Genomic DNA, 18,088 nt, shown 5'->3' on the forward strand with positions numbered 1-18,088 from the left:
GAGACCAGCTGAAGACTGCCCTTGGTGGATGGCCCAGTGGGACCTAGAGCTCCACCCTCATGCACTCTTGCTTCCTCGCCTTGCAAGACTTTCACTTAAACATTCTGCCTCTCCTAATTACTGATAGGTGTCCTGGTTCTCTCCTGCACTCCAGGAACCCAAGTATAGTCTCAAACACTTGAAGATTGTCTTTTGCTGCAGGGGTCCATTTCTAATTTGCAACATCTTTTTTCTGGTTCTCCTGCTTCTGCCAGATACTGAGAGAGATGGGAAATGTCTGTGTGTCTCTGGATATTTTGAGACTGTTCTTTGTCTAGGAGAATGCTCAGTGGCAGAAGGAACCATCTAGATATCCAAGGAGAAAACTGCCCTTCCATAGTTCTTTGCTCTCTAAGCTCCAGCTTGATAGAGAATTGGGCTTCTTTTCTGAATATCCATAGTGAAGTCACATTCCTTAGAAATTCTTCACATAAAAGTCTGACAGCTCTAGGGGGTTACCCTTTAAGCATAATATTCAGACCTGGTATTTCTTTTTTTTTTGAGGCGGAGTCTCGCTCTGTCCCCCAGGCTGGAGTGCAGTGGCATGATCTCGGCTCACTGCAAGCTCTGCCTCCCATGTTCATGCCATTCTCCTGCCTCAGACTCCCGAGTAACTGGGACTACAGGCGCTCGCCACCATGCCCGGCTAATTTTCTGTATTTTTAGTAGAGGTGGGGTTTCACCGTGTTAGCCAGGATGGTCTCGATCTCCTGACCTCGTGATCCACCCGTCTTGGCCTCCCAAAGTGCTGCGATTATAGGCGTGAGCCACTGCGCCCGGCCCAGACCCGGTATTTCTTTCACCATGGGGCTATAATACTGCCAGCCTTTGCACAGATCTTTAGAGTTGTGGTTATGCTTCAGAAAGTTTCTGAAAATACAGATTCCTGGGCTCCTCCTGGCGATTTTAATTCAGTAGGCTTAAGAGGATCAGAAATCTGTAATTAAAAAAAAAATCCTTTGGCATTTCTGACAATTAACCAGGCTTGGAAACCATTGTTTAGATTACAAAGACCTTTTGTATATAATATTTCATTTGTTCATCACAACACGGGAGGAAGCCATTAACCTTCTTTGCAAATGTGACTCAAACATGGTAAATAACCTAAGTCCTTAAGTTAGTGAATAGTAGAACCAAGTCTCCAGCCTAAAGCCTTTGTCTCCAAACCTGATTTCATTTCCACTGTGATCTCCCTTGGAGACGCATTCTCCCATCTATCCATTGTCCCGAGGGTGTTGGTTTCTCATACTCTGCTTTGCTCACCAGCAAAAGGCCAAATTCATCTGTTCTTCCCTGCCAGCAGCTCTAAGCAGATTTGGAGAAGGTGGTGGAAAGGCCGGCCCCAGGCAAGTGTCTCGAAGTATCCATCCTTGTCAGTTGTCTGGGCCCATCAGACAACAGTGGCAGGCAGGCCCAAGGGACGTTTCAGCCCAGTTCCAAGAAAGAGTCCCGAAGAGCACAGGGTAGAAACCACGGGCCGGTGGCTTAGAGAGTTAGTGGTAAACCTTTCCTGTTTCCATGTGCATTGTGTTTTGGAGCTAGATCATCATGAAGAAACCTCAAAAATCTCAAGTTTCATTATAATAGGAAGGAGGCAGGGTGGCCCTGGGGGTGGCTATGGGAAACTTTGAGTGGATTTTCTGGTGCTTCTGGGTGAGGCTATGTCAGCGTGTAAAAGTAACTTGAGAGCAGGGCTCTTTTGTCCTAGCTGGTTCTGTGTCATTGGGAGCTCCCGGAGTTGAAATGCTTATGTGGACTTTGGTGGGTGGTCCCCTCATCCCAGATTCCCAGTGTGGCAGCTATTCTTGGGATTTTAGAAATTGGAACCTGGAGGACCTTTGCCTTAGGAATGGGAGTTTGATTTCTGGTTATTTCATTCATTCATCTATTGATAGATATTATTACATAGAGTTAAGAGCCTAAGCTCTGGAGGCAGACTTCCTGGATTCCATATCTGGCTTTGCCACTTACTAGCTTTGTAATTGTCACTGTGCCTTGGTGTACTCATTGTAAGATCATGATGACACTGGTACCTACTTCTTCAGGTTTTGGCAAGGAGCAGATGAATTATTATGTGTGGAGTGCTTAGAATTGGGGCAGGCACGTAGAAGTCGCGGCATAAGTGCTAGCTTCACTGTTGTTTGACAAACATCATGTTCTGGGTCACCACTCTGGCATAGACGGCATAGAGGCAACCACCAGGGGCCCACCTTGCAGGAGTTCACAGTTTACTGGGAGACAGGCATGAAAACAGACCACTGCCATGTAAAGTTGCTGTTGACATGGGAAATGCTGTAATAGAGGAACAATCAGAAGACTGTGGGGACACAGAGGAGCCGCTAGCTGTGTGCCATGGATGGGCTGGGCCAGGCCTGAGCTGGCTTCTTAGAGGAGGTAGTAGCATTTGATCTTAAAATGTCATTAGCAATTCACCAGATGGGGGAAAGGGGAACGGCATTCCAGAGAAAGGCAACAGCACACACAGGGCCACAGAGGCATGACAACTCCAGCATGTGCAGGAAATGACAGAAAGTGGGGAATGTGCTGCATGAAAAGAACTGGGAGGTGAAGTGGAGAGTCCAGTGAGCGCCATCCTAAGATCCTGAGAATCATAAGCCCCATGCCAAGGGATGAGGACTTTGCCTGGAGGAAAGGCACTTGGGACTCACTGGGAGTGTTCGAAGAACAGGCTCAAATTTGTATGTTATTTTATTTATTTATTTATATTTATTTTTGAGACAGAGTCTTGCTCTTTCCCCCAGGCTGAAGTGCAGTAGCGCGATCTCAGCTCACTGCAATCTCCCACCACCCCCTAACCCCCACACCCCAGTTCAATCGATTCTCCTGCCTCAGCCTCCCGAGTAGCTGGGATTACAGGCACCTGTCACCATGCCCAGCTAATTTTTGTAATTTTAGTAGAGACAGGGTTTCACCATGTTGGCCAGGCTGGTCTCGAATTCCTGACCTCAGGTGATCCATCCACCTCGGCCTCCCAAAGTGCTGGGATTACAGGCATGAGCCACCACACCCGGCCTCAAATTAGGATTTCAATAAAATCACTCTGGTTGCTGTGATGAGCATAGCACCATAAACAACAACAACAACAACAACAAAAAAAAAAAAAGAAGAAGAAAAAAAAAGAAACTCAATGACTTGAGTACCTCACCCTTGTTAAATGTGAGTGTAAGGTGTCTACCATTTCAGAGAGGGCCCAACCTCAACCGTGGTCAGGAGGCAAGGGTTTGGAAAATGTGGTGCTGATTCTGCCCACGATGTTCAGGGTACCCCGGAGAAGAGCCCTTCCAGTGTCTGGTCTCCCCATCGTTCTGTAGGTGCAGTAGCGATATCATGCTCCCTCTCCATAGCTCATCTTTAGACAGTGTTGGAGAAGCATGCTGTACTGGATTCCCTGCAAACATAGCCTACTCAGGAGGAAAAGTGGGGCTCCATTGCTTGTTTCATTTTTTTTTCTATTTTTATTTTTATTTTTATTTTTTTGAGACAGAGTCTCACCCTGTCGCCCAGGCTGGAGTGCAGTGGCTCAATCTTGGCTCACCGCAACCTCCGCCTCCCGGGTTCAAGCAATTCTCCTGCCTCAGCCTCCTGAGTAGCTGGGATTATAGGCTTGCGACACCACACCCGGCCAATTTTTTGTATCTTTAGTAGAGACAGGGTTTTACCATGTTGGCCAGGCTGGTCTCGAATTCCTGACCTCATGATCCGCCCACCTCAGCCTCCCAAAGTGCTGAGATTACAGGTGTGAGCCACTGCGCCCGGCCCCTTGTTTCATTTTTCTATAGAATATATTTGCACGTAATTTTATTATTTAATAGGAAACATGCTCATGGTTCAAAGAACAAAATGATAGGAAGGTTTGCACACAAGTTTGCCCTTCCCTCTGTGCTCATCCGCCCTGTTGTCCCCACACCTGCCACAAGAAACCACTCTTATTTGTTTCTTGGGTATCCTTCCAGCATTTCTTTTTTTTCTTTTCATGTCACATGGGTAATGTACCAACATCGTAACAAGGTTCGAGGGTGGCACATCTCAAACACGCACGTGAACACCCAGTCATTACACTTATGAACTATAAAAAGATCACCTTCCAGCATTTCTTTCTTTTCTTTTTTCTTTTTGAGACTGAGTTATTGCTTTATCGCCCAGGCTAGAATGCAGTGGCGCGATCTTGGCTCACTGCAGCCTCCGCCTCCCGGATTCAAGCAATTTTCCTGCCTCAGCCTCCCGAGTAGCTGGGATTACAGGTGTCTGCTACCACGCCCGGCTAATTTTTGTATTTTTAGTAGAGATGGGGTTTCACATGTTGGCCAGGCTGGTTTCAAACTCCTGATCTCAAGTGATCTGCTCACCTCGTTCTCCCAAAGTTGCTGGGATTACTGGCGTGAGCCACTGTGCCCGGCACCAACATTTCTTTATGCAACTATGAGCAAATGGGATCATAGATTCTTCCTCTTTTCCCTTTCACTTGTAGGATGTATCAACAAGGTCTTTGAAAAATCAAAGTCATATTTGTTAAGGGATTTCTAGCTAGTCCAGTTATTCCTTCCAGAGTGAAATAAAGGAAAGCAGAAGCTTTGCTGTGACTTTGTCTCCCTGTTATGTAAATGAGGGACAATATTGTCCGCCCTGACTCCCATGTGGGAAAGTAATAAGTAATTTCACATTTATCAACCGTTTTGAGCTTTCTGGCAGAAGGGATGCTCAGAGTAGTGCTGTTTTGATGGTTTCTCAACAAAATACTTCCCTCTTGTCCATGGGTCCCAGGACTTATTTTTAAAAGGATTCCGATTGCTAATTGTTAACAAGTTGCTGGGTTTTTTTCCTCCCCTCCAGCTCTTCCTCTCAAAACTTCTGAGCCTTAATTGGCAGCCCCAGTCTCTGGCGGGGCCATGTGTGTCTGATTTTAAGCCACGTCCTGCCGGGGACTCCTGCTGCACACATGTGCCTGCAAGTGCTCCCCCAGTTTCTGTTGCAGAGTTCTTTCATTTTTTTTCCACCACATGTGCTGAGCCACACAGAAGCTTTAAGACTCCAAATCACAGCGCAGCAGTGAGCCAGTGTTGGCTGTAATTAGCTAGAATTGCAAACTCCTGGTCATAAAGACATCATGTCTTTGCTTACTGTGGTGAATTTCCTGCGTTCTCTAAGGGTCGCTGGAGGGGCTCAGAGGAAGGAAGTTGTCTGTGAATTGAGGGAGGGGCGAGACTAGATGATCCCCAAGATGCCTTCACTTCTAAAATTACACTTTAATGACATCTTCTCCAGGGCCTGCCTGTCCCCACGTAGGGAGTGAAGCACCAGGCCCAGCAAGCCCCATGGAGGCCTCCAAGATGGGCACCAGGAGACAAGGACAGTGAGGCTATCATCTCGACACCACGGAACCTGGTTACTGTTTTGAAAGGGATTTGGTTTTGTTTTGCTGGGACGCTTCCTGGAAGTCTTTTCTTGAGGCAGTGTGTTTATCTGGTTTCTTAGGTAGAGCATAAGGCTGTTTTCTCTCAGACGTGGACTTGGCAATGAGGAACTCAGTTCTGGGCTGTGATTCAAAGCCTTGCCAGCTTCGTGAATTCAAGAAATCCTTGTTTCCACCCAAAGACCCAAAGAGACTTTGAACAGTCATTTCACCCTCCCCGCACAGCTGGGCCGGACGGCAGCAGTGGCCCAGTCCCTATCCTGAAGGCCCCTTACCTAGGGGAAATCCACCTCACTGGGGACCTTCTTCTGCCCTGTAGTTTTAGCCCATCTTATCATTATTATTATTTTTTTTTTACTTTTTTTATTTTTTATTATTTTTTTTTTTTAGAGATGAGGTCTCCTGTGTTGCCCAGGCTGGTCTCAAACTACGGGGCTCAAGCAGTCTTCCTGCCTCAGCTTCCCAAGGTGCTGGTATTACAGGCGTGAGCTACCACACCCGGCCTTAGCTCATCTTGAGGTGAAACTATGCAGTTGTTCTGGGTGGATCTACATGCCTGTCCTCCATGAGGATGCAGAGTGGTTGAGTTTACGTGGGGAATATGTAGCCGTCCACGTCGTTTCTGTGGGCTTCCCTAGGCTGACCCTGGAAAGGGTTCCGGATGCTACTTAGGAGATACTCCTTTTTGCAAGTTGGCACAGACATCTTTCTGCCTTTTCTTTGTCCTAGGACCACTCTTTATGGTGTTGCTGTTGAAGCACATGGGGGGACTGGGAATTAAGCATAGCTGACAGGGTAAAATTTGAGGAGCAGGAAGCTCATAGATGGGGGCCACCAGCCCAATTTCTTTATCTTAGGTCTGAGCTGTTAAGACCCATGGCTACTTCTCCTATAATTATCAAACTTTTCTTCTCCATTGAACATCTCCCTATTTAAATATTAGCCTCTCCAGGGAGATCTTTGTGATTCTCCAGCCTAACATGGTGTTTGGCTCACTGTAGATGCTCAAGAATTGGTTGTTGGATTGGGTACCCCATTCAGCAACATTTATTGAGTGCCTAGAATGCGCTTTGTGCCGTGCTAGAGTCTGGTGATGACAAAATCTGATACAGTCCCTCCCCTTAAACAGTTTATCATCTAGGAAGAGAGACATCTGTGTACTTCCAACATCTAGCACAGGGGCAGAAACAGTCATTTGGTGGCTTTTGAGTTTAGAGTCATAAAATGTCAGAGCTAGAGGGTCTTAGGGATTGTTAAGTCCCTCCCTCTCACTTTGGAAGTAAAGAAACTGATTGGTCAGAGACTTGCTCAAGGCCACCCGGTCAGACAGGGACAGAGAGAGTGCTCAGCCTGCCGTCCCTGCTTTTGGCTCTTTCTATCACCCCATGCAGCTTGTCTTTGGCCTTTAACTAGAAAGATCAAATCATGAAAAGTAGAGGCAGTACCAGAGAGAGCAGGAACTCACTTTCATTGCAGGTCTACTGTGGCTCAGTGACCTAAATCCTGGGAGGACTGGGAGGCTCTGGGCAGTGGCTCTCTTACTAGGACTGCGGAGTGAGTACTCCAACGCCACAGGGGCCAGCTCCCTGTAGTTCCCACTGAGACTTATTTCTCCAGAGGCCAGAAAGCCCAGAAGATGAAGCCTTGTCACTTTTGGTCTTGTGGCCCGGTTCAGCTGAGATGCCACGTGGTTCTTGTTGAGGGGAAGGCGTGTGAGAGGCCCTGGCGCCTGAGCCACACATTGGGGCTTTCCATCCTGCTGAAGTCAGGACCTTCATTGGCCCTGATTCAAACAAACTGATTGGAAAAAGACATTTTTGAGACCATCAGGGGAAAATGAATGTGGATTTGATATTCAGTGATATTAAAGAATGATTATAAATGTTAGATATGATAAAGGCAAGTGATTATGTTAAAGATAAAACAGTTCTTATCAGTTAGAGATGCATGCTAATGTCTGGGTTGTTTTAAAATACTCTAGGGTAAATAAATCTTTATGAGTATTTTGGAGTAAAATGATATAATACCTGGGATTTGCTTTAAAATGTTCTAGGCTGGGCACGGTGGCTCATGCCTGTAATCCTAACACTTTGGGAGGCCCAGGTAGAAGGATCGCTTGAGCCCAGGAGTTTGAAACCAGCCTGGCAACATAGCAAGACCCTATCTCTACACACACAAAAAAAAAAACTTAAAAAGTTACCCAGGCAGTTAGCTTCGTACCTGAGGTCCCAGCTTCTTGGGAACCTGAGCTGGGAGGATTGGTTGGGCATGGGAGTTCGAGGCTGCAGTGAGCCATGATCATGCCTGCACTCCAGCCTGGGTGACAGAGTGAGACTCTATCTAAAAAAAAAAAAAGTCCAGGTGCGGTGGCTCACACCTATAATCCTAGCACTTTGGAGGCCAAAGCAGGTGGATCACTTGAAGTCAGGAGTTCAAGACCAGCCTGGCCAACATGGCAAAACTCCATCTCTACTGAAAATACAAAAATTAGTTGGGCGTGGTGGTGTGCGTCTGTAATCCCAGCTACCTGGGAAGCTGAGGCAGAAGAATCGCCTGAACCCAGGAGGTGGAGGTTGCAGTGAGCCGAGATGGCTTGGTGGCTGTGGAAGAAGTGGCTTCCACAGACATGACAGGGTGTGGGTGACATCACATGGGTCCTTGAACAATTGCACTCACGTGGGGGGGGGCACGGTTCCCACCTTTCCATATGTCCCCTAAGAGACCCAAGGACTTGGCCGGGCACAGTGGCCAAGGTGAACTCCATGCCATCCTTGGTATTTTCCATTCATGTTGCCAGACCATCTCTGTTTCAGGTCAGCCTCCTCAGACACCCAGAGAGGCCTATCTTAAGCCAAACCCCCTCACAAAGGTGTAGGGCCAACACTGCACATTGCTGCACAACTGAGCTTGCCTTCTCAGCCTGCTGTAATGCAAATATTTGGATTCTTTTTTTTTTTTTTTTTTAATTGAGGCAGAGTTTTGCTCTTGTTGCCCAGGCTGGAGTGCAATGGCACGATCTCGGCTCATCGCAACCTCTGCCTCCCAGGTTCAAGTGATTCTCCTGCCTCAGCCTCCCTAGTAGCTGGGATTACAGGCATGTGCCACCACGCCCGGCTAATTTTGTATTTTTAGTAGAGATGGGATTTCTCCATGTTGGTCAGACTGGTCTTGAACTCCCGACCTCAGGTGATCTGCCTGCCTCGGCCTCCCAAAGTGCTGGGATTACAGGCATGGGCCACCGCGCCTGGTCAATATTTGGATTCTTATTCACCTTCTGTCCTTGTCTTGCCACCTTTCCTTTCCCTCCTTGACAGTGGAACCTTCACTACTTCTACCCTCTAAACGTTCTGCCATGTCTGCAATCCCCATAGTCTCTACAGTGTGATTTTCCTATTACAGTGGCCCCTCCTTATCCTTGGGGATACTCAAGACCCCCAGTGGATGCCTGAAAGCGCAGATAGCACCAGACCCAATTGTGCCAATCGGATTGTTTCAGGTCATGTCTTCCACCCACAAATTTAACACTTTTTCCATCCTAACTAAGCAATTATCATGCACTATGACTATAACTTTTGCAGTTTGAGGTGTGGCAGCAAAACCAGCACAAATTTCTTCTTCCTTCTTCGCAATTTCACGGATGGAAGATGAATTCTTACTGTAGACCTCAGTGACTTTGGCATGCAATTTTTTTTCTTTCATTATTAAGTTGAGAACTTTCACCTTTTCACTTAAATGGAGAACTTTACATCTTCTCTTTTGGGATATCCAAATTGCCAGCCTCACTACTCTTGCATTTTGGGGCCATTATAAAGTAAAATAATAGTGATGTGGACATAAGCACTGTAATACTGGGACAGTTGGTCTGATAACCTAGACGGCTACTAAGTGACTAACAGGTGGAGAGTGCAAACAGTGTGGATTCACTACTGCATCCACAGTCTGTATCCAGACTAGACGAAGGGATGATTCATGTCCCTAGTGGAGTGGAGTTGGATGGCTCGGGATTTTATCATGCTACTCAGAACGTCGCACAATTGGAAACTTGTGAGTTGTTTATTTCTGCAATTTTTCACTTAATATTTTTGGACCACAGTTGACCACTGGTAACTGAACCCTTGGAAAGTGAAACCACAGATAAGGCAGGACTGCTCTACTAGTTTGTTTAAATGTTTACTGTCTTGTCGCATTCACTACTGAGGCTTTTGTACCCAGACATGCCCTAGCCTAGAGCACTCCATTCTGGTCTTCCCATGGCCACATTCTTTAGTACAGAGTGAAGACTTCTTAGTTCCAAGGAGATGTGCATACCCTGGAGCCTATGTGTCTCCCACCCCGATGACACACACACACACACCATGCTCTGGATATTAGGAACACAAATGACGAGGAACCTGCTTCCGGGATCTCTCCTCCATCTCCAGCTTCCTGAAGACAGACAGCCCTAGCCCTGAGGATGACAAAGGAGCTTCTGTTTGTGGGGGTGTGGACACAACTTTGACATCTTCTTGGGGTACCCATATGTATATATGTAAGGACCCTCCTGGTACCCCCACAGAAGCCAGGGTCTGAGCTAAAAGCAGATGGAAGCAGCCCACAGGAGAAGAGAACAAGGCCGGCTGGCTGCTGGCTCTTCCCAGGCTGCCATACCCTGGCACACAATGGCAAGAAGTCTGAGCCTCTAACCAGGTTGTTATGAAGGTATATTGGCCAAGGTTGGAGGCTAAGGCATATTTGTGAGTTGGTTCGCTTGATTTATTATTTGTAAACATTTAGACATTGGCGTATGTGGGCCTCTCTTTACACCCTTGCCCAGGCCTTGCACGTTGTAAGTCCCTATTTCCTAATGGAGACACAGGAATTTTGCTCTGGGCTGGACTTCATCTTGCCTTAAGGAAGGCTTGTGTTCTTCCATGGTATTTCCTGCAACTTGTAAAATACAACTTGTAAAGCCCTATTGTAGCCCCACGTATTTCCTGTGTTTATAATGGAGATGAAATCATGGTTTGTCTTTCCACCACCTATCTTTCCACCCCCAACAACCCTCAATTACATAAACTAACAAGCTAATTAAAAATAGCCTTAAAGTAAGGACACTTGTGTAAACCAACAACTTTATCAGAAAAGGTTTTCCCTGGAATTTCCCATCCTCATTCAAAGGGACAGGCAGTGTTCTGGATTCCAAGAAATAGATTCTGATCAATAGCTCCTCCTATTCAAATAGTGGCAGAATCCTACCTGCCTTCCTTCCCTCTGGTGGAATGTTATTATCTCTCTCAATGAATCATTAAAATTCCTGGCTTGTTATGATGTACCCATCACTATACCTACATAATATCAACCAGAAAGGTTTTGAAGGCCTTTTGGGATAGCAGAGCAAGGGTCTCCCCACCCAACTGGTCATATAATTGGCTTTTCTCTCTTTAAAGACTTGAAGCCTTGTGCTAAACAGAAAATGCCAAAAGTCTTTGGATATGGGGAGTCAAGTGTAGAGGTGGGGTGTTGGCTTCATACACAGCAGAAAATGTTTCCTTCCTTTGCTGTGGAAGACTAACCTTAGCAGCTTCCCACTCACTCCATCTCAAACCCAATTAAATTTTAATTCATATCATCACAAATACAAAATGCTTTCTTCAATCTCTATTATTTCTGGAGTTCCCTGGTGTCCAGTTTAATAAATTCTTCAGGGAAAGATGTCTGGCAGTGATTGGATGAAGGTATTGACTTTGGAAAGAGGAGTCTTAACATCAACAAGTATGTCAACGATAAGTCACTAGAAACAAATCCCAGCCATCCAGTTTGCTTGTTTATGTGGTTCAAGTGCCTCGCGCCAAAGTGTGGCCCAGATCCAAGTTTCACATCAGTGATTCCTGCCATTCAACATGTTTAGCTTTTGTTTCTTAATAGGTGTTGACAGACAATCTACTTCCCATAATCCTCCATTCGCAGCTGCCTTCATTGATGTATTCATTCCACACATGTGTTGAGTAGCCCTGGAATTTTTGCCTTACAGACACCCATGGATATGTCAACAGATTATTATTGTAATGATAAGAGTATATGATAATAGAGGTATGTATAGCACTGCATGAACTCAGAAGAAGTAATGTCTTGTCTTATTGAAGAACTAGAATATCTTAGAGGATGACAGTTGACTTGTATCTTGAATGATGCACAAGAGAATTTACAGCAGATTTGAGCAGTCAAAATTTAATGTCTTCTCTCTTTTTTTTTGTTTTGTTTTTGAGACAGAGTCTCACTGTCACCCAGGCTGGAGTGCAGTGGCATGATCTCAGCTCACTGTAACCTCTGTCTCCTGCGTCCAAGCAATTCTCATGCCTCAGCCTCTTTAGTAGCTGAGACTACAAGTGTGCACCACCACACCTCAATAATTTTTTGTGTTTTAAGTAAAGATGGGGTTTTGCCATCTTGGCGAGGCTGGTCTTGAACTCCTGACTTCTGGTGATCTGCCTGCCTCAGCCTCCAAAGTGCTGGGATTACAGGCTTGAGCCACGATGCCCAGCCGAAATCGAATGTCTCCTCTCTTAAGATTTGTACTTCAAAAGCTTTTGGTTTTCATGAGCACAGAAAAGGGGCTGGTAGCCTGGTGATCAACTGTGGGCCTTATCAACAGCTACAGTGAAGAGAGAGACATTGAAAAGAGCTTGACATGGCTGAGCCTGAGGAAAGGACTTGGCCTGAGCAGACGGGGATTCCCAAGGAGAAAGGAAGAGGCTCAAGGTCTGAAGCCACTGTGCTCTGACCCCATGTCTTTACTTGAATGGTGTTCATAGATTTACTAGTTGTTTGTGGCTTCCAATATACCACTGGGGTGGGAACTGGCTGTCCAGAAAAGCCATCTGGAAGGGGGACAGTTGTGAGCACCCTGTAATCTGGCTTAGCTGAACATCCTGAAGATGTGATGTGCTTCACAAGCAAGCCTCACTCCAACTGCCTTGGTTTACATCTTGAAATAAGTCCTCATCACTGGATGAGTATTTTAAGATGCAGCTTTCATCAAGATGGTTTCATTAAGGCAATTCCAGTAGAGTGAATAATCATTTTCCCCCCTCATCAGATGTGCTTAATCTTATAGAATTATGATGAGTTTAATCCTCACTTTTTAAACTGTATCTTAAAAAAAAAAAAAAAAAAGAAAAGAAAAAGAAAAAACCCTTAGAGAAATGATCCTGCATCTGTGTCAAAACGTTTCCCTCTGCATTTTCAGATCCGTCTTTTCTAGGTCACCATTGCTCTTTATGGCTTTCCTTATCACAGTTTTTTCTAACTTCCTGTTTCCTAGCAAACTTTATATAAACTCATTTTATTTTTACTTAAGCCATTCAGGAGTGAACTTTTCCCCTTTTTGGAGGCCAGTACTTTTTCTGCACCTTATTATTATTGTACACATGAGGGTCAGAGTTATTTCAAATGTTTTGACAACCTTCAATTATTTGCACTTAAGAGGTTGAGTAGAGAAGAAGAACTGCATAAATTCCAAGCAAAATGACATTAGAACAATCACATGGATAATACCCAATAGCATATATTTCTCGTTTGTTTATTTGCCCTTGGAATGTACTTAAAATAGTATTTTTAGCACACTAAACTGCTTCATTTGCAGTTCTTATACTAGATGGGCAATGAAATTTACAGTCCCCAACATGTGGGTAACAGAAAGCTAGTGTAATATAACTCTTTCCTAACAAGAACAGCTTGTCACAAAGACAGGGTAAATACACACTCTTCTAGTTAAGGAAAGAAATGCAATGCTAGATGAACAGGAAGGCCTGATCCACCAACCCGATTCACAAAGACCTAGACCTCATTCCTTTAGTTATTAAACATTTGTTGAGCACCTAATATGTGATAGAGATGAGAGATTCAAAGAAGAAAAAGACATTGCCCTGTCTTCTTTGGGTTCAGTAAAGGAATACACAGTGTGGGAAATGCCCAGAGAGATCTGAGAGTCCCTAGTAGCAACAACTAATTCCACCATATTTCACAGAGAAATATTTGATCTGGACATAGAAAAGCATGTAGAAGACCTCTATCTACTTGTCAAAGTGGGGAAGCCGAGTTCCAGGCAGAGGGCCCAGCATGTGCAAAGGTAAAGAAGAAAATGAGGTCGTGAGGGAGGGAGAGTTCAGAGTTGTGGGATGTAGGGAGCATGAGAGCGAAGTGGCAGCTTGAGCCTAGAGAGATAGATTTGGGCACCATCATGGAGCACCTTGGACACCATCTGAAAAGGATTTTACCTGTAGGTAACAGGGAGTCCCTGAAGGTTTAAGCAGAGGTAATATGGTTACATCTGAGCTCTAGAATAACTGATAGCAATGTGGATGGTGTATAAAATGGGAGAAAAGACAGGAAACCAGAGCAGACTTGCCAGGTAAGAGACAAAGATATTCTGGCCCAAAACAGTGGAGGTTCGGAAAGGGGAAAGGCAGTGCAGTTCAGCCTCATTTAGGATGCTTTGGTACCTGACAGAGAAAGATGGAGAAGTCAAGAATGCTTCCTAATTTCTTGTTATTTCAGCTTTGTGCCAGTTCTCCAAGTGCACAGATAAAAACATCTACTGCTAAAGTCCAACTCCCTCTGCTTCTCGGTGTACTTCCATTTCTTTTCAGAACTGTGTAACTCGTCCCTAGAGTTTTTTCGGACACAACCTCATTCTATATTCTGATGCTTTTAGGTCTGAGAACTACAAGTTCTCAGCATGGGCATCATGCTAGAAGTTAAGGCCTGCAGAAGGGAGACCTGGTTCTTTTCTCCAAGAAGGTCATAAGCTTATGGAGGAGAGAAACAGATAAAACTGTAAATACTAATACATGCAGAAAGAAAAAAAAAAGGGCTCGGAGAACACAGAGAGAAGGCTGGGAGAATTCAGGAGTTTATGTAGAAGGTGGGGCTTGAGCGAGGCTCTTCATTCTTACTGAGCATCTACCTGTACTACACTTAGCACTGAGAACAACAAGCTAACACGCACACATGATGAGAAGGAAAACACACATCAAATAAGTAATTAACTACAAGCAGAATGCGTGCTGGGAAAGAAATGCAGGGTGTCATGAGAATGTGTAACTGGGAGATTTAAGGATCAGGAAGCCAGGCATGGTGGTTCACACCTGCAATCCCAGCTACTTGGGAGGCTGAGGAGAGAGGACCGCTTGAGCCCAGGAGTTTCAGTCCATCTTGGGCAACATAGTGAGACCGTCTCTCAAAATGAAATGAAATGGAATGAAATGAAGAAATGAAAGGAAATAAAGGATCAAGGAAAGCAACATAGAAGATTTAAGCTAAGACATGGGAGGTGTGCAGAGATATTACTGTAGGGAAGGGAAAGAATGTTTCTGAAGAAAGAATGCATGCCCACTGCTCAGCTGTGAGAAAATGTGGCACGTTCAAGGAACTGAAAGAATCTAATGTTGCTGGAAGAGGGTAGCCTAAAGTAAACCAGGGAAGGGCCAGAAAATAGAGCATGCAGGCAGCTTAGCCATGTTAAGGTTCTGGAACTTTACCCTAGAGGAAATAGGGAGCTACTGGGATGTTTTAAGAAGAAGAGTGTGTGATTATTATTGTATATTTGGAGAATAAATTGGAAAGGGCAAAACTGGAAGCAGGAGATTTGTTAAAGCTGCTGGAGTAGTCAAAGCGAGGGGTGATAGGGGCTTAACACAGAGAGAAAGCAAGGGATCAAAGAGAACCAGTGTCCAAGAAATTTAGGAGGCACACATGGACAGGACTTAATGATGGATTAGATAGGAGAGGTGAGAGAAAGAGAGAAGTCAAGGACGGATCTTAGGTTTCTAACTTGGGAAATTGCATGGATGCTGTGCCCTGAGCCAAGAGACTCCGGAGAGGAGCAAAATTGGTGGGGAAAAAAGCGAGTTCATTTTTTGAACACATGAGGTTTAGTGCAAGCAAGATATTCAAGTGGAGATTTCTAGTAAGGAAGAGGTCAGGACGCCAGAGGGTTGAGCAGGAGAAACTGGAGGGACCTGGAGACTAAGGACATCCTTAGCATGTAGAAGCTGGAGGTATGGCCCAGGGAATAGCTGAGATTACCTGGAGAGAATGAGTAGACTGTATGGAGAAAAACTGGAAAGATTCCTGAGGAATACTAGCAATTAAAGTGCCTGTAGAGAAGTCAAGAGTTTACAAAGGAAACTGAGAATAAGCCACTAGAGAAAAGGGCAAAAGACAAACCAAAGGGGCATAATCAGGAAAGTAAAAGTAGAGAACAAAGGGAGGGCTCGTAATGGGAAATGCTGTTGAGAGGTCAAGAGACAAAAATCCCATTGAATAGAGTGTGGTGACTCAGATTCTCACTGCTACTTACTAAGTGACCTTAGACCAGTTATTAATTTTACACTGAGCCTCATCCATAAGTTGGAACGATTGCATTGTATTTAGATTGGCATCTTAATACATGTTCAGTAAATCTTAGCTATTATTATTCAATGGCATGAATAACTATTAGGGACTTTGTTAGTGGGGAAGTGCCAAATTAGAGTGACTTTTAGCTGAAGAGGAAAGTGCAATTGAGCACTTGAGAGAGGTTGTTTAAATACAAAGAAGCAGTTCCAGGGAGGAAGAGATGGAAGATAGTGGAGAAGACAGGCTTTCAGTGGAAATAAAGTAAAGCAACACAGAAGGACAGGCATGGCAAGAAGCCTGAGGCATGGGGTAACACAGCATGACAACAGATGTGGTCAAGTGCAATGGTCCGGAAGAGGCAGGAAGAGCTACGGTGGGAGTTGAGCCTGTAAAGAATGTTACATTCTTCCAGGCACAGTGGCTCACGCCTGTAATCCTACCACTTTGTGAGGCTGTGGTGGGCAGATCACCTGAGGTCAGGAGTTTGAGACCAGCCTGACCAACATGGAGAAACCCTGTCTCTACTGAAAATACAAAATTAGCTGGGCGTGGTGGTGCATGCCTGTAATCACAGCTACTTGGGAGGCTGAGGCAGAAGAATTAATTGAACCTGGGAGGAGGAGGTTGCGGTGAGCCGAGATCGCACCATTGCACTCCAGGCTGGGCAACAAGTGTGAAACTCTGTCTCAAAAAAAAAAAAAAGTTACATTTATGAATTTGAATATTTGAATTTTGCTTTGTGTGGATATAAGGGAGCCATGGACAATTTTACATGATTGGAGGGGTTTTGTTTTGTTCTGCTTTGTTTTGTTTTTGAGACAAGGTCCCACTCTGTTGCTCAGGCTGGAGTGTGGTGGCAGGATCATGGCTTACTGCAGCCTCAAATTACAGGGCTCAAGGGATCCTCCTGCCTCAGCCTCTTGAGTAGCTGAGACTACAGCATGTGCCACCACACCCAGTTAATTTGTAAATTTTTTGTAGAGACAGGGTCTCACTACAATGCCCAGACTGAGGAGTGGAAAGTTTAACTCAACCTGTTTTAGAAAAATTATTCTAACAGTAGAGAGAAGTATGTATTATAGAGGAGGAAGATTTAGATAAGAGCTGTCAATTTTAATAGAGAGCAAAAAAATCACTTGTAAGCATTTAACCTTGGCTAGGTCACTTAACCTCATCAAGACTCAGTTTCTCCACTAATAAAATGGGAATAATAAGATTTATCTCTGAGGTTCTTTTGGGCGTTGCATTTTCTATCAAGTACCTACTATAGTGCTTGGCATACAGTATTCTTCTCACGCTCTATCCTCCTCCTGACGGCTCCATGCTCTTGGTGGGTATCCACGGTCGGGTATCGGAATGTTTTGCTCTCCTCTGATTTTCAGGAGACATAAATTTGCTTCCTAACTTTGCAATACTGAAGGAAAACAACGGTCTTCTGAAAAGTTTCCTTCCAAGTGCAGGGCTAAATTTTCATCTCTGCTCACTCTCTGATTTGACAAATTGACATAGCTCATTTGCTATGTACCAAATTGTCTTGATGCAAGAGTTTTTACATTTGGGGCTGGGCAGTGGTTCAAAAGTATCACTTTCCCATTAAGCTTTACGAGATTTACCTACAAGATGGGTAACACATCCTTCGGACAGATGGCACAACCCTGAAGCCATTGCCTAATTTCTTCTTCAGTGTTCTCCTTTTTTCCTGTCTTTTACGATAGCTGATTTCCTTACATTCATGTCCACCCAGAAATAACTAGTTTCTGGAAAAGCTGTAATATGGATTGTATTTCTGTAAAGCCATATGTTCCATACGTCCTGACATCCTCGCAGATGCCATTTGATTCCATTTTGTCATATTCATTTAATAAATATTGAGTGTCTGCTTGGTGCCTGGCATCTGCAGTGCAAAGAGGAATAATATTCAGTTCTACACGCTGAAGGATCCCATATTTTGTGGCAAAGCAAGATCTAAAGACATAATTTAAGTAGACTGTGGATAGGTTAATTTGGAACTACTAACTGGCTATCATGTGGATGGGAATTGGGAGGTTACAAGAAACTTTCAGCAAATCTGGCATTTGAACTGCACCTTGAATTGTGAACTGAATCTTCCCAGGTAAAGAAAAGGGGATGGGCTTTCCTGACATGTTTCCTGATGAAAGAGCATGTACTTGAAAGGGAATGGCTGGCTCTATAAAGGGTGAACTGTGTGTTGTCCCAGGATTAGGATGCCAGCAGCTGTTT

The 18,088-nt window shown here is 44.7% G+C and overlaps 1 protein-coding gene and 1 non-coding gene across 3 annotated transcripts in view; one reads left to right on the plus strand and one right to left on the minus strand.

Annotated features, from left to right (window-relative positions):
• UBASH3B (ubiquitin associated and SH3 domain containing B) overlaps window positions 1-18,088 on the plus strand; it is a 158,854-nt gene that overhangs the window by 66,888 nt on the left and 73,878 nt on the right. The gene's annotated exons all lie outside the window — the stretch shown is intronic.
• LOC112135657 (small nucleolar RNA U13) lies at window positions 4,035-4,138 on the minus strand. The gene has a single exon (XR_002916913.1). It is a non-coding gene; the product is annotated as a small nucleolar RNA U13 (small nucleolar RNA).

Source organism: Pongo abelii, chromosome 9 (assembly GCF_028885655.2).
Source record: "Pongo abelii isolate AG06213 chromosome 9, NHGRI_mPonAbe1-v2.0_pri, whole genome shotgun sequence".
Classification (NCBI taxonomy): domain Eukaryota; kingdom Metazoa; phylum Chordata; class Mammalia; order Primates; family Hominidae; genus Pongo; species Pongo abelii.